Source organism: Mytilus edulis, chromosome 3 (genome assembly GCF_963676685.1).
Source record: "Mytilus edulis chromosome 3, xbMytEdul2.2, whole genome shotgun sequence".
In the NCBI taxonomy this organism is placed as follows: domain Eukaryota; kingdom Metazoa; phylum Mollusca; class Bivalvia; order Mytilida; family Mytilidae; genus Mytilus; species Mytilus edulis.
Window position 1 is genome coordinate 7,900,331 of NC_092346.1, and position 17,259 is coordinate 7,917,589.

The 17,259-nt window shown below is 33.3% G+C and overlaps 1 protein-coding gene across 2 annotated transcripts in view; it reads right to left on the reverse strand.

The window, feature by feature from the left end:
• Window positions 1–16,831, reverse strand: part of LOC139514775 (carboxypeptidase B-like) — a 35,827-nt gene extending 18,996 nt beyond the window's left edge. The window contains exon 1 of one of the 2 annotated variants that reach the window (XM_071304405.1): window positions 16,785–16,831. The gene's annotated coding sequence lies outside the window, so the exon portion shown is untranslated. Of the gene's footprint in view, window positions 1–15,149; window positions 15,239–16,784 lie in introns of those variants that run through there. The other variant, XM_071304404.1, reaches the window with a different exon arrangement.
• Between the last annotated feature and the right edge of the window lie 428 nt (window positions 16,832–17,259).

Sequence of the window (17,259 nt, forward strand, 5' to 3'; positions counted from 1 at the left end):
TAGATGACAAATTGGTGTCATTCATTACAATTAAACAGAATCCACATGATATATGCGAGTGCGACCATTCTTAGATGAAATCAATATTACTTTCATATTACACTTTTTGAAACCACTTTTATTAATTTTCAATTTCCATTGTCTAATTTGTTCATTGTTCGTGTGTTGTTTCCGTATGTTTTATGTTTCATTGCTCATGTTTGGTTTCCGTATATTTTAGTCGCTCGTCTTGAGCCTACCCATTTGTTCCAATAACACACCATATTGGAATAAAATTATACTTTTAGAATGAAATTCAAAACAGTGTGGCTGTGTCCATTGATTGACACATTAAATTCATCCATTGACTGGGAAAATTTAGGTGAACGTTTGTATGTAACAACCACTGCTCACTATGTACTTTTTAAAGACACTTAAACTATGGGGTCACCAAAGGTTCTCAACACCTTAATAAAGTAATTCGAAAAATTAATCAGAAATAACACGATGTTTTGATTTATTTAAATTATATAAATCAAAACATAAAGGTTATTCCTGATTAATTTTTCGAATTATTTTATAATTAAAGGCGTCAAGAAACCTTTGGTGACCCCACAGTTTTAATGTCTATTGTAGGTACGTCGTGAACAGTGGTCGTTACAGACAAACGTTCACGTAAATTGTCCCAGTCAATGGATGAATTCAATGTGTCAATCAATGGCCACAGCCACACTGTTTTGAATTTCATTCTATTACCATTCATAACTCTTAACAGACCAATTAACAGACCGGGTTTTATACATCCGACCCATTAACAGACCACGTTTTTAAAAAATATTGATTTATGTCACCAAAATACAGATTTTCGTGTAGATTTTTCACACAATGATATCAATATGGTTAACAAACATAATGCCGGTCTTTTTTCGATGTTCAAAATATTGTATGCAAGTAAACTCAACCAACGTGTCATTTTGTGTACATTTTGTGTGTGTAAAATGTGTATAAATTTATTGATGAGTAACCCGCCTTTTCATTTTATAGATCGTGCATCGAAGCTAGAAAAATAATAATTACACCACTGGATTCAGTACATTGAATTGTTTTGTTAGACATGAATAATTTTTTTGATAAACATATATTTAAAAAGTTAAACAATGAAACATGCTGAACTTTCAATGATTTTCTCGATAACACCTGATTAACAGACTTTAGCCAACCCGATTAACAGACCAACCGCCGATATAGCCGCATACTCACTATAGATTAACCGACCAATCTCTCGGTTAGCCGAGTGTCGGCCGTGTAATTCACCTAGTCTGTGTACGTGGTATTATAAGATATTTAGATTCAATGGCATTGCACGATTTTATCCCTATTCACCAACAAAAGAGACCCAGCTTAGACATGAAAATCTATTTTTTCATGACCTATAACAAATATAAATAATCGACATGTAATTGAAGAATGATTTTAAGTCTTCGTATCATCAGATCTTTCACGATGTTCGAAAAATGGTCTTCAAAAAGCGGTATTCTGATTGACTAACTGTACATTACGTGTTATTCCTTAAGCAATTGCATTACTCAATAAAACTTATCCTTCATGATAACAAGAGGTCCCACAATAAAGTGCACAGGTAAATTGAAAATGAAACAATAATAAAATTCGTGTTTTCATGATCATTGCTGAAAACATGTAATTATAAGTATTGAATGCTTCTTTTAGTAACTTCATAGGGTTGTAAAAGCGTTGAACGTACGCTCATTTTCAGAATGAAGCGCTTCTTAAATATCATGATAAATTGAAATGTGACCAGTATAGGTACAAAAAACGTGGATTTTTTTTTAATGAATGTGTGGACTTGAACGGCGTTTTTTGTCGACTTAAGCAGAACTTATTATTGTGAACTTTAACGGTGCCACAAAGGTGTCATGAGAACTACTTAATGTTCCAGAACAGGATCCGCTCCTGTCTGGCCACTACAGAGGTTCAAAGTTGCCCTTATAGCGATTTTTTTTTTATATTTACCACACATTCGGTACTCCTCGGCATATCTCTACGGCAAAGTTCCGAACAGGACCTAGCTCATTTCAAACGTATTGACCCAGGCTATTCGGGACTTAAAACATGTAATTATAAGTATTGAATGCTTCTTTTAGTAACTTCATAGGGTTGAAAAAGCGTTGAACGTACGCACATTTTCAGAATGAAGCGCTTCTTAAATATCATGATAAATTGAAATGTGACCAGTATAGGTACAAAAAACGTGGATTTTTTTTTAATGAAAAAAAATGTGTGGACTTGAACGGCGTTTTTTGTCGACTTAAGCAGAACTTATTATTGTGAACTTTAACGGTGCCACAAAGGTGTCATGAGAACTATCTAATGTTCCAGAACAGGATCCGGGCCTGTCTGGCCACTACAGAGGTTCAAAGTTGCCCTTATAGCGATTTTTTTATATTTACCACACATTCGGTACTCCTCGGCATATCTCTACGGCAAAGTTCCGAACAGCAACTAGCTCATTTCAAAGGTATTGACCCAGGCTATTCGGGACTTAAATATTTTTCTGGGATCCTGTCCCGTCTGGCCACCAAAGAGGTTTAAAGTCGCCCATTTACGTATTTTCCATGCCAACCACGTGTACACATTCGGTACTTTTCGGCATATCCACACGGCAAAGTTCCGAACCGGACCTAGCTTATTTCAAAGGTATTGACCCAGGCTATTCCCCACTCAAATATTTTTCTGGGATCCGGGCCCGTCTGGCCACCACAGAGGTTTAAATTCGCCAGTGGGTGACCCGTCACAACGTCATTTAAGCAGTCTCCGGTACGTTTTCAGTATACAATCATCTGGGTTTTTTTCTGGCTTTCCATAAATATTTTTCTATTTATATTTTTAAATGTTTCTGGAGTGATGGTTTTTGGTTTTGTTTGATATATTATATATTGTATTACATCTTTTTGAATCTTTCGTGCCGTTTTATTGATAAAAATCTTTATTACATAGACATAAAGACAAATATGCACGTTATATAAAAATTTACGACAGCTTGAAAGGGTTATAAAACGACGTATCTTTCCCTGCATGCTTTTTAATGATTTTCAACTAAATTTGAATATTGAATCGACTGCTAACAGCCTGTTGTATATTGAATATCAATTTTAGAAAATTTAATAACGAACAGACCTCTAGCTACACATACATATTTAAAACGGAATGAAATGATTTAAATAAATACAAGCCGTGAAATTGTCGATTTCCACTGATAAATTGCATTTAACTAAGATTGAACGATTTTCGGAACGATTGGGTCTCATGCAGTTTTGGGGTTTCTAGACATATCATCAAAATTGGCTGCTGGAAAAAAGTAGCTGCTATCTTGATTGGCCGATAAAAGTGGCTGCCAGCTCGAGTCTGGTTCAGTATTCTCCTGTTCCCACAAAACCCAATTGTCCTATTCTTAATATTGAACGATCCTTAGTTTAAACATATTTATTTATAGTGGATTGGGAAACAAGTTTTGTCTTTCCACTTTGCGGGTGCGAGTGCTGCCTTGTAGCGGCATTAGCCTACTCTTTTTCGAAATCTACAAGGGTGTCTTTAACGTGCAAGAGATATGGCTCTCTCTGAACACGGGTCAGCCATTTATCGTCCCCTTCCGACGGACTATCATCGTTTCCTCAAGACCATACTCGCAGATGGTGTCAAGGGAGAGCCTTAAAAAGTTTATTTAGATTTCTTTTATAAAAAAAAGTACATTTTTTGCTACATTTCGATTTCAGACTTATAAGATGTCGAATTATTGGACGTCGGACTATTTGGGTGTCGGACTACTTGGGTGTCGGACCAAAAGGGTGTCGGAATATATAGGCTGCCCATAAAGGTTTACTTTAACAAACTTTGACTTGGATGAAAAAGTCGAGAAAATCAGCGGACATAAAGCAAAACAGACAAAAAGCAACGGACAAAAAGCAAAAGTGTCGAAAAAAAAAATTATAGACAAAAAGCAAAAGTGTCGGACAAAAAGCACCGTATCGTTCGTTTTAAAAATATACTGGGCATGAAAATGAAAAATGAAAATTATTGATACAAAATAAAACAATCTTATATTTGTATTTATAGAAATAAAAGTTATAAAGGTGAGATAAATGGACTGATATTGCTATAATTCACCTAGTCTGTGTACGTGGTATTATAAGATATTTAGATTCAATGGCATTGCACGATTTTATCCCTATTCACCAACAAAAGAGACCCAGCTTAGACATGAAAATCTATTTTTTCATGACCTATAACAAATATAAATAATCGACATGTAATTGAAGAATGATTTTAAGTCTTCGTATCATCAGATCTTTCACGATGTTCGAAAAATGGTCTTCAAAAAGCGGTATTCTGATTGACTAACTGTACATTACGTGTTATTCCTTAAGCAATTGCATTACTCAATAAAACTTATCCTTCATGATAACAAGAGGTCCCACAATAAAGTGCACAGGTAAATTGAAAATAAAACAATAATAAAATTCGTGTTTTCATGATCATTGCTGAAAACATGTAATTATAAGTCTTGAATGCTTCTTTTAGTAACTTCATAGGGTTGTAAAAGCGTTGAACGTACGCTCATTTTCAGAATGAAGCGCTTCTTAAATATCATGATAAATTGAAATGTGACCAGTATAGGTACAAAAAACGTGGATTTTTTTTAATGAATGTGTGGACTTGAACGGCGTTTTTTGTCGACTTAAGCAGAACTTATTATTGTGAACTTTAACGGTGCCACAAAGGTGTCATGAGAACTACTTAATGTTCCAGAACAGGATCCGCTCCTGTCTGGCCACTACAGAGGTTCAAAGTTGCCCTTATAGCGATTTTTTTTTATATTTACCACACATTCGGTACTCCTCGGCATATCTCTACGGCAAAGTTCCGAACAGGACCTAGCTCATTTCAAACGTATTGACCCAGGCTATTCGGGACTTAAAACATGTAATTATAAGTATTGAATGCTTCTTTTAGTAACTTCATAGGGTTGAAAAAGCGTTGAACGTACGCACATTTTCAGAATGAAGCGCTTCTTAAATATCATGATAAATTGAAATGTGACCAGTATAGGTACAAAAATCGTGGATTTTTTTTTGATGAAAAAAAATGTGTGGACTTGAACGGCGTTTTTTGTCGACTTAAGCAGAACTTATTATTGTGAACTTTAACGGTGCCACAAAGAAGTCATGAGAACTACTTAATGTTCCAGAACAGGATCCGGGCCTGTCTGGCCACTACAGAGGTTCAAAGTTGCCCTTATAGCGATTTTTTTATATTTACCACACATTCGGTACTCCTCGGCATATCTCTACGGCAAAGTTCCGAACAGCAACTAGCTCATTTCAAAGGTATTGACCCAGGCTATTCGGGACTTAAATATTTTTCTGGGATCCTGTCCCGTCTGGCCACCAAAGAGGTTTAAAGTCGCCCATTTACGTATTTTCCATGCCAACCACGTGCACACATTCGGTACTTTTCGGCATATCCACACTGCAAAGTTCCGAACCGGACCTAGCTTATTTCAAAGGTATTGACCCAGGCTATTCCCCACTCAAATATTTTTCTGGGATCCGGGCCCGTCTGGCCACCACAGAGGTTTAAATTCGCCAGTGGGTGACCCGTCACAACGTCATTTAAGCAGTCTCCGGTACGTTTTCAGTATACAATCATCTGGGTTTTTTCTGGCTTTCCATAAATATTTTTCTATCTATATTTTTAAATGTTTCTGGAGTGATTGTTTTTGGTTTTGTTTGATATATTATATATTGTATTACATCTTTTTGAATCTTTCGTGCCGTTTTATTGATAAAAATCTGTATTACATACATAAAGACAAATATGCACGTTATATAAAAATTTACGACAGCTTGAAAGGGTTATAAAACGACGTATCTTTCCCTGCATGCTTTTTAATGATTTTCAACTAAATTTGAATATTGAATCGACTGCTAACAGCCTGTTGTATATTGAATATCAATTTTAGAATATCTAATAACGAACAGACCTCTAGCTACACATACATATTTAAAACGGAATGAAATGATTTAAAAAAAATACAAGCCGTGAAATTGTCGATTTCCACTGATAAATTGCATTTAACTAAGATTGAACGATTTTCGGAACGATTGGGTCTCATGCAGTTTTGGGGTTTCTATACATATCATCAAAATTGGCTGCTGGAAAAAAGTGGCTGCTATCTTGATTGGCCGATAAAAGTGGCTGCCAGCTCAAGTCTGGTTCAGTATTCTCCTGTTCCCACGAAACCCAATTGTCCGGACTGTGCACATTTGACTTACTCTTGTTCTCTTGACTTACTGATTTAAAGAGAGGTTAGAAGTTATCTCTACTGTATACTACTAAAGCATATTACATTCGTTAACAATAAAAAATGTCACCAGAATTTTTTGGGATGTTTCAGAAAAAATATGTTTAGTGTTTGCGTTTCTCGGATAACAATATAATGATTGGTTCCCGGCTATATCCATGCGACTCCTGGGCTCTTCTAAAGATATTTTGTAGAAGAATCATTAAAATGAAAATAAAATCTGCCGTCGAATATTGTAGATTTTTTTTTTTATATTGGATAACATTAATGAAGTTTACGATGATTATTAGAAAATTAAGACACGCCAGTTCCAACTGTTAAAGGAGTCTATTTTCAGATGAGTCTATAAACACAAAGGTTGAATAAGATTCAAACGTATTTAACAGACTTATAAAAATTAGGGGCAGGAATGTTAGACTCTTTAGACCTAAACTCTGACCTTTAGTGAAAACAGACCATAAGTTGTCCAACCTGGGCCTTTTGGCCCATTAAGACATTTGACCATTGCCAATAAAATGCACCTAGTAGGTAAAAAAGTATTGACGAAGGGAAGTTTTGACACTCTTTAAAAAATGTGGGTTAGGCATGTTAGACCATTTAGACCCAAGTTCGGACCTTTTGAAGACAAACAATAGAATATGTATCTTTGGAGCTATAGTGAAGACAAACCATGAAATATCCCACCATGGCCTTTAGGCCCATTGAACCTTATACCATTACCTATCATTTGTCCCTAGTGGGTAAACATGATTTACCTAGGGGAATGTTTGTCAGTTTTTTTTCAAAAATTAGAGGTAGCATGTTAGACCCTGTAGACATAAGTTTGGACATATGGTGAGGACAAAATATGTGTTGCACCACCTGGGCCTTTATGACCATTGGAACTGTGCTCTGGTTTTTTGCATTTGGTGTAATTATACAATGAGTGTAAAAACAAAGTCAATTGGTAGGAAAAAATCGCTGTGTTCGTGACATTTTTTCTTTCTGCTTTCCTAACTCAATTTTGCTTAAGCAGTCGGACTTAAAGCCTGGACATTTTGATTTTTTTAGTTATCTATACTATTAAACGAGAAGACCTCATTTTGTGTGTCGCTTCTCTTCTTTCCACAATAAATTGATCATCATGCCTCTATGATTCTATAGGTACATGGCATAGTCGCATTTGTCATCCATTCATATGATTATTCAGATTGAGTTATTTTGGGAGAAAAACGAGAAAAAAAGCGTCCGGATAATATTCCGACATTGGACGAAATTGTAAGTCAGATTAGACTTCCGGTTTGGCTTTTCTTTATACTTTGAACATACATTTACTACGAATAAAGAGTATTTTCTATCTGATATCATTTTCAAATTAACTATCCACGGCGGTCACAGAGTTGATTAATTAATAGAGTCTGTATAATATATAAATGACCGCTGACCCGATTAGTAAAGTGAGAATTGAAAGTAAAAAACAAATACACTTTATTTATAGTAATGAATAAACTCATCATAGATACCAGGATAAAATTTTGTATATACGCCAGACGCGCGTTTCGTCTACAAAAGACTCATCAGTGAGTATCCAAAAAAGTTAAAAAGGCCAAATAAAGTACGAAGTTGAAGAGCATTGAGGACCAAAATTACTAAAAGTTTTGCCAAATACAGCTAAGGTAATCTATGCCTGAGGTGGAAAAGCCTTAGTGTTTCAAAAATTTTAAAATTTTGTAGGCAGGTAATTTATAAATATAACCATATCAATGATAATTCATGTCAGCACAAAAAAGTGCTGACTACTGGGCTGGTGATACCCTCGGGGAAATAAATCTCCACCAGCAGTGGCATCGACCCAGTGATTGTAAATAAATTCATCATAGATACCAGGACAAAACTTTGTATATACGCCAGACGCGCGTTTCGTCTACAAAAGACTAATCAGTGACGCTCGAATCCAAAAAAGTTAAAAAGGCCAATGTACATACTATACAGATAAGCGCTAAAATTATCCATGTGTTATTAGAATTAATAGAAACCAAAGGGGAATTTTTTGGGGGGAAAGGAGGAGCCGGGTTAGAAAAAGAACTGTCATGTCCCAATGTACCTATGACTTTTGATACCTTTTCTGAAATTCATTAAATCTTTTACAAAAATTTATTGATTTCAATAAAAGAAGATGTGGTATGTTTGCCAAAGAGACAGCTCTCCACAAGAGACAAAACTGACACAGAAATTAACAACTATAGGTCACCGTACGGCCCTAAACAATGAGCAAAGCCCATACCCCATAGTCAGCTATAAAAGGCCCCGAAATGACCACTTAAAACAATTAAAACGAGAAAACTAACGGCCTTATCTATATGTACAAAATATAAACGAAAAACAAATATGCAATTTATAGTAATGAATGTACATAATGTACATTTAAGCACTAAAATTATCCATGTGTTATTAAAATTAACAGAAAATGAAAAAGGGGGAATTTTGGGGGAAAAAGGATGAGCCGGGCTAGAAAACAAGTGTCCTGTTCCAAGGTACCTTTGACTTTTGATACCTTTTCTGAAATTTTCCAGTCATTAAATCTTTTACAAAATTTCATTGATTACAAAAAAAAGAAGATGTGGTAGGATTGCCAAAAAGACAGTTCTCCACAAGAGACAAAAATGACACAGAAATTAACAACTATAGGTCACCGAATGGCCTTCAACAATGAGCAAAGCCAATGTCACATTATCAGCTATAAAAGGCCCCGAAATTACAGTGTAAAACAATTCAAACAAGAAAACTAACGGCCTTATTTATATTCAAAATATGAACGAAAAACAAATATGTAACACATTAACAAACGACAACCACTATTTACAGGCTCCTGACTTGCATGTTCATAATATACTAAATATATGTTCATACTGTAATTAATAGAAAAAAAATGGGAATTTTTTAAATAAAGAAGAAGGAATAAAAAAGACATTTTCCTGTCCCCAAATATTTATTCCTGAAATTCTCAAGTCATTAAATCTTCCTACAACACTTTACACACTTTCAACCACGCTCTGAATGCCCGTGATTTCGCGGGTGTGTTCTAGTAGTCTTAAACTATACAATAATTTTGTCGATGTTTGTCTTGTATATGATATGTAGATGATAGTGAACCTTAAACAAACTCTGCTAGTCCTAACTTTTATTTTTATTGCAAATTTCCGATGGTGAAAAACCTTTGGATCTCAACTTTTCAAAAACCTGAATTGTAGAATATAAGGCCATTGCGTTTCTCATAAAAATGAGAATGGAAATTGGGAATGTGTCAAAGAGAAAACAACTCGACCAGAGAACAGACAATAGCAGGTCACCAAAAGGTCTTCAACGCAGAGCGAGAAATTCCCGCACCGGAGGCGTCCTTTAGACTGTTAATGACTAAATATGTTGGTTATGTAGTGATTGATACTTGAGTTTTAGAGAACAAGATTTATTTCAGTCTTAGTGAAATGCTTTGGACAAACTTTCAGTCATTGTACATATTCTTATTTCGATGCTTTGTGTCTATAGCTATTGGCTTAAACTAATGCTAGTGTGGCTTTCTTTAGTGGTTTCGTACCGATCTTTTAGGTTAATCTATTTTCAATTGATTTAACAGTTTGTTCTAATTTTTAAACAAATCAATTGATCAGTGTTTGATTGAAAGGGAAAAATTCTTGCTACGCTCAATATAATAGGAACGTTTTTCGCCATTTACCCAGTTAAACAACGGGATCCAAAGTTTTTCGTGGCCGAAAAGTCAATTTTGCTATTCTCTCATGCACCGCTTGCTTGGATGCATTTATTCTTCTCGAGTGATTTTGCGACTAAGGCAGCAACCATTTGATTTGGGAGGGGGGGGCGGTAAACTGTATGGATTCTTATTCCGGACAGTGTACAATGTATAAACAATTACACAAAGAAGTTTATTTAAATAACAAAAACGTGTCAGGAATTTGAAATAAATTTTCCAACATGGGAAACCTTTTTTAAAATTGTTATACAAAATCGGCTTAATTGGTAGCAGAGGCGGATTTAGCTGGATGGCAGAGAGCCATATTTTTACATTAAGAAAATCTTTTATTTATTTGAGAAAAGTGGTTATTTATTTATACAAGAGCAAAGTATAAAAGTAATTAAGAAAGCGAGATTTTGATTGGCTAAAATAATTCATTAAGCATAAGCTGAGTTCATTTGAGCATAAGCTAAAATCATTTAAGCATAAGCTAAAATCATTTTACCATAAGCTAAAATCATTTTATCATAAGCTAAAATCATTTTATCATAAGCTAAAATCATTTTATCATAAGCTAAAATCATTTTACCATACGCTAAATTCATTAAGTATATGCTAAAATAAACTTTAGTTTTAATATTTATGACCTTGATTCCGCGCCAACATTTATGTATAAGCTAAACAATTAAGCATATGCTAAAATGATTTTAGCTTATGCAGAACTGATTTTAGCTTATGCAAAAATGAATTCAACTTATGCTAAAATGAATTCAGCTTATGCTAAAATGAATTCATTTTAAGCTAAAATGAATTTAGCTTATGCTAAAATCATTTTAGCATATGCTAAAATCATTTTAGCATATGCTAAATTATAATATAGCTAATGCTAAAATTATTTAAGCATATGCTAAATTCCATGTTTATGACCCTAATTCCGCGTCATATCAATGCTCTCCAAATTTGTACTTGTTTGGTTTTTTGGTTTTATAACTATTTTGATTTGAGCGTCACTGATGAGTCATATATAGACAAAACGCGCGTCTATTGTACTAAATTATAATCCTGGTACCTGTGATAACTATTTGCCCCACTGGGTCGATGTCACTGCTGGTGGACGTTTCGTCCCCGAGGGTATCACCAGCCCAGTAGTCAGCACTCTGGTGTTGACATGAATATCAATTGTATGGTCATTTTCATAAATTTTTTGTTACAAAACAATGAATTTTACGAAAACAATAAGGATTTTCTTATCCCATGGATAGATTACTTTAGCCGTATTTCGCACAACTTTTTGGAATTTTGGGTCCTCAATGCTCTTCAACTTTGTACTTGTTTGGTTTGATAACTATTTTGATTTGAGCGTAACTGATGAGTCATAAATAGACGAAACGCGCGTCTGGCGTACTAAATTATAACACCAGGTTGAAAGAAATTAAAAACATTATAAAAACTTGGAATAATCAAATACTCTCACCAATTGGAAAAATAACAGTGATAAAAACACTTATAATATCAAAATTAAACCATCTATTCCTGTCCATACCTAGTCCAAAACGCACAAAGCTTAAACATTTTACTGAAAATGATGATTTTATCTGGGATAACAAACCAGACAAAGTCAATAGAGACACCTTATCCAAACTGCACTGTGTAGGAGGACTAAAAATGATAAATATTGAAAACTACATAAAAGGTTTTAAATTAACCTGGATAAGAAGAATCAATAGAAATAATTCAAAACTAGTGAAACTATTCCTCTTTTCAGAAAATTTTAATTTTATGGAAATGCAATTTCGTGGTCCTTATAAAAAGTTGAATAATCTATTTTGGAAAGAAGTATTTGCTGCTTGGCAAGATCTTCAAAATGTATAAAATAACTCTCAAATTGAAACATGCCCTTTATGGAAGAATGATGGAATAAAGATTGGTAACCATTCAGTATTATATAAAGATTGGAAAAAAAAGAGGTTTGGCTGATCAAAGACTTTTTACAGAAAGGTGGACATTTTATGACTTTTGATCACTTTAAAATTGTATACAATATAAAAACTAATTTCCTCGCATATCTAGGCATAATTTCGGCAATAAAAAAGTATTTAAAAGAATATCAATTATGTCCAAATGACTTAAAGAGAGAAAACGGTCCAGTTTTGCCCTTAGTGCTAACGGTTGTTTTTTTAATCCCAGAAAGGTTCAAAAGATATGTATAATATTTTGAATGGTAAAAAGTCAAGTCCTAAACAAAAATGTGAACAAAAATGGTCACTAATTCTCAATGCAAACTTCAATTAGAAAAATATCCATGTATTGCCTTTTATATTACAAGAAATTCACAATTGCAGTGGTTTCAATACAAAATAATACATCGAACTTTAGGCACGAATGAACTTATCCTTAAAATAAAAATTAAAGATACAAATATTTGTAGTTTTGGGTGCGGAGGGGCCGAAACAATAGAACATATATTCTGGACGTGTCCATATATATCAAAATTATGGGAAGACCTTAATTCCTGGATATTTGAGAAGACAGAAATAGAACTAACTTTAAATATTGATTTGGTTTTATTTGGTATTTCAACAAAAACAGATAAAAATGATATAAGAAACTTAATACTTCTGTTAACAAAATTCTACATATATAGAAGTCAATATCTATGGAACAAACCAATATGATAGCACTTAAAAAATATTTAAAGGAAAACTTTTTAATAGAAAAAAATATATTCTATAAAAATAAATTACTCAGTAGGGCAGAAAACTGCTGGAACCCCTGGACTCATTTACTATCATAAAAACAAAAAACAAAACCCAAATAGACTCGACATATAATGTATATATATTTCATATCCAAACAGCCTCTGTCTTAAAATCATTATCTGCAATGTATCAAACTAAAACAGCTGTGTCTATTAAATATATTATGTATTTTCTGTTTAGTGTATATGTGAATTTTTTATACAGATAATTATGTATGAAAATCCAAATGGTAAACTTCTTTCTTTTTGGAATTACTGACATGGTAGTTCGGTGTTGACATGAATATCAATAATGTGGTCATTTTAATAAATTTCTCGTTACAAAACTTTGAATTTTTCGAAAAACTAAGGATTTTCTTATCCCAGGCATAGATTACCTTAGCCGTACTGGCACAACTTTTTGGAATTTTGAATCCTCAATGCTCTTCAACTTTGTACTTGTTTGGCTTTATAAATATTTTGATATGAGCGTCACTGATGAGTCTTATGTAGACGAAACGCGCGTCTGGTGTACTAAATTATAATCCTGGTACCTTTGATAACTATTTACACCACTGGGTCGATGCCACTGCTGGTGGACGTTTCGTCCCCGAGGGTATCACCAACCCAGTAGTCAACACTTCGGTGTTGACATGAATATCAATAATGTGGTCATTTTAATAAATTTCTCGTTACAAAACTTTGAATTTTTCGAAAAACTAAGGATTTTCTTATCCCAGGCATAGATTACCTTAGCCGTATTGGCACAACTTTTTTGAATTTTGAATCCTCAATGCTCTTCAACTTTGTACTTGTTTGGCTTTATAAATATTTTGATATGAGCGTCACTGATGAGTCTTATGTAGACGAAACGCGCGTCTGGTGTACTAAATTATAATCCTGGTACCTTTGATAACTATGGTATAATTTTTTTTTTCAAATATTGCAAACTGAATGTATAATACAAAAAATACTAACAACTGTATAAATATGTTATTTACTAATGTTAACGAGGCCGGGATAAGGCACAAGTACTTGATGTTATAAAGTAACAAATGTACAGATTTCAATAATAGTTATCAAAGGTACCAGGATTATAATTTAGTATGCCAGACGCGCGTTTCGTCTACACTAGATTCACCAGTGACGCTCATATCAAAATTTTTATCAAGCGAAACAAGTACAAAGTTGAAGAGCAATGAGGATCCAATTCCAAAAAGTTGTGCCAAATACGGCTAAGGTAATCTATGCCTGGGATAAGAAAATCCTTAGTTTTTCTACAAATTCAAAGTTTTGTAAACAGGAAATTTATAAAAATGACCACATTATTGATATTCATGTCAACACCGAAATGTTGACTACTGGGCTGGTGATACCCTCGGGGACGAAACGTCCACCAGCAGTGGCATCGACCCGGTGGTGTAAATAGTTATCAAAGGTACCAGGATTATAATTAAGTACGCCAGACGCGCGTTTCGTCTACATAACCTCGTCAGTGACGCTCATATCAAAATATTTATAAAGCCAAACAAGTACAAAGTTAAAGAGCAATGAGGATCCAAATTCCAAAAAGTTGTGCCAAATACGGCTAAGGTAACCTATGCCTGGGATAAGAAAATCATTAGTCACGACAAATTCAAAGTTTTGTAAACAGGAAATTTATAAACAAAAATGACCACATTATTGATATTCATGTCAACACCGAAGTGTTGACTACTGGGCTGGTGGTACCCTCGGGGACAACACGTCCACCAACAGTGGCATCGACCCAGTGGTGTAAATAGTTATCAAAGGTACCAGGATTATAATTTAGTCAGGCAGACGCGCGTTTCGTCTATATATGACTCATCAGTGACACTCCTATCAAAATACTTATAAAATAAAATATGATAAATTTAAAAAAAAAAAAAGAAAATCAACACTGGTATTAAACTGATAACCGTAACTAGAATTACGACAATCCCAATATGGCGACTGCAGATATAGGTAAAATATTTCCAGTCAATTGTCTCTGATTTAACATGTTTGTGTCAATAGTTACTCATCTGCAAGGATTTTCTATACCATTACGTCATATTTGAATCGTAACGTTGCACTGGAATTGTCAAAGCGCTTTGAAAATTGCCGTTGAAAAATTCGGGTTGATAATCGTAATTCTATGGTATTTTTCTTATTTGATAATCTTTATCTTTATCGGATAATAGTAACTAAACAATGATAAATGTGTCTTTAAGCATTTCAATGGTATTTTGTGTGTTGAAATGCAAATGTCCAGTTAAACGATGAAATTAACGCAAAAAAATTAAATAAATGCAGAAACTTACATGTTAATATCTAGGATAGATTTACTTATACATCTCGATTTATAACTGACAATAATATGCATAACGTTTTAATATATACATGCACCTGTTAAAGATATGGAAAATGAAGCAGCTGTCGAGTCAGTTATTGTGAAAAGTAGATATTTTAATTTCTTTCAACGTTTCAATGTTGTGTGCACGTTTTAGGGTTTTTTTTGGGAGAAAAAGAGGGGGTTAACAATATCCAATATCCCAAAAGTGCAACCCACTCAATTCATTGCTCAAAATGAATGAGAGTCCCGTATACCACATTTTAGTATTGCCTCCAATATCACGTTAATACTAATATTCTGCGCGAAATGAACAAAATTTTCCATCAATAACTTTATAACTGCATTATCGGATTTAACAGTTGATACTTTTATCGGTGGATATGCGTGTTCATATTGCCCTTTTCCTTATATTTGTATAAGAATGCATATAGTTTAATTTTGTAGTGAAATGTATAGTTCCTGTTAAAATAGCCGTATATACTAGTCAACCAAAGAAACGATACACAACTTTGAAATAAAATTGATAAAAAAATATTAAATATAAAACAAAATGAGATACGCTATTTTAAAAAGCTTTCATTTGCAATGTATGCACATATGACAATGAAAATCAAAACCTGTCAAAAAGTTTCTAAATTCTGTGTAAACAATCACAGGGTGCACATTTTGTTTACGGAAAGTTGGATAGAAAATCGACAAACAATTTTCTAAGTACTAAATGAATTTTCAAATTTGTTTAAAATTATCCAATATGCTAATCAAGTTAAGTTCATGTTGTAAATAATAGGTTCAAATAGTGTTTTTTTAAATTTATGTTAAAAAAAGTGTTTTTTGAAATCTCAAAAAATGCCAAAAAAAAAATTATTCGTTTGAAATCAATGCTTTAGATATGGAAACAACACACTGTAAATTTGGAACCTTTCGGATAAGTTTTAAGATTGTTACCGTTTTTTTTTTAATTCACTTCACACAGACTGTCTATGGCAAATCAATTGATAATGTATATATGTTTACGATTTTTTTGTGGGGCCGAACTTTGCTTTACAAATAAACGAAGAAACTGTATGATTTTTTTAAAAAGAATTGATGGCAAACATTGTCTTTTCCTCTAAATGAGAGGTTGGCATCATTAGTTGGAACTTCTGTTTTTAAAATTGTCGTTTTATTTTGTCAAAAAAGTTAAATTTCGCCAAATGACGTCATGAAAGCAGAATTTTTTTTTGTTTAAACGGATTTACATTTCCATGGTCATTAAGTATAACTACCTTCATTATTGGTCGTAAAAACGGATAACTTCATCTTTAATTTGAAAAAAAAGTCGTGTATCGTTTCTTTTGTTGACTAGTTTTTATTTTTTTCCGTGGTTTCCCTTTTTTCTGTTTTATACTGATATAATATATGATTTAAAAAAATAATTTCAAATGTTTTCATCAAACACCTATGTATTTTAGGACGTTTCTTTAAACAGTGTGGATGGTAAAGGATCTAGAATACTTACCAGTTTATTGTAACTATTGTTTATTGTTACTTTTGATTATTATTACTTTTGTTTATTGTTACTTTTGATTATTATTACTTTTGTTTATTGTTTTATTAGCCTTACCTAAATGGCGCGTATAGTCTTACGAAGCATATGACGGACTGAAAAAAAACCCAGAAATATATATTATATATATGTATATTGATAAATTACATCAGAAGGCATGATATGTAGATTATCACAGTCGAAACTGGTTTAATTACAAAAATTATTATAGATTATGAAACAAATACTTTGTGCTTCAGGAAATATGCATGACAATTAGGTAATGCAAAATTAAATTGGTGTTGTTTAGTTTATAGTTATTTTCTGAGATATCGAAATGTCAGTGACGGTTATAAAGTGGCTAAGCATATTATAGTATGTATGGGCTATACAAGAAGCAGCATCTTGCAGTAAATTGTATAGGTCAGTATCAAGTAAAGTTGTCTGACTGGATTCATCATTTATTCGTGTTTGAGTTAAACCATTTCTTTTTGTTACATTCTTGTGTGTGGATGTCAACCTGTTTTCGATTGAAAGTAATCTGTTTGTCGAT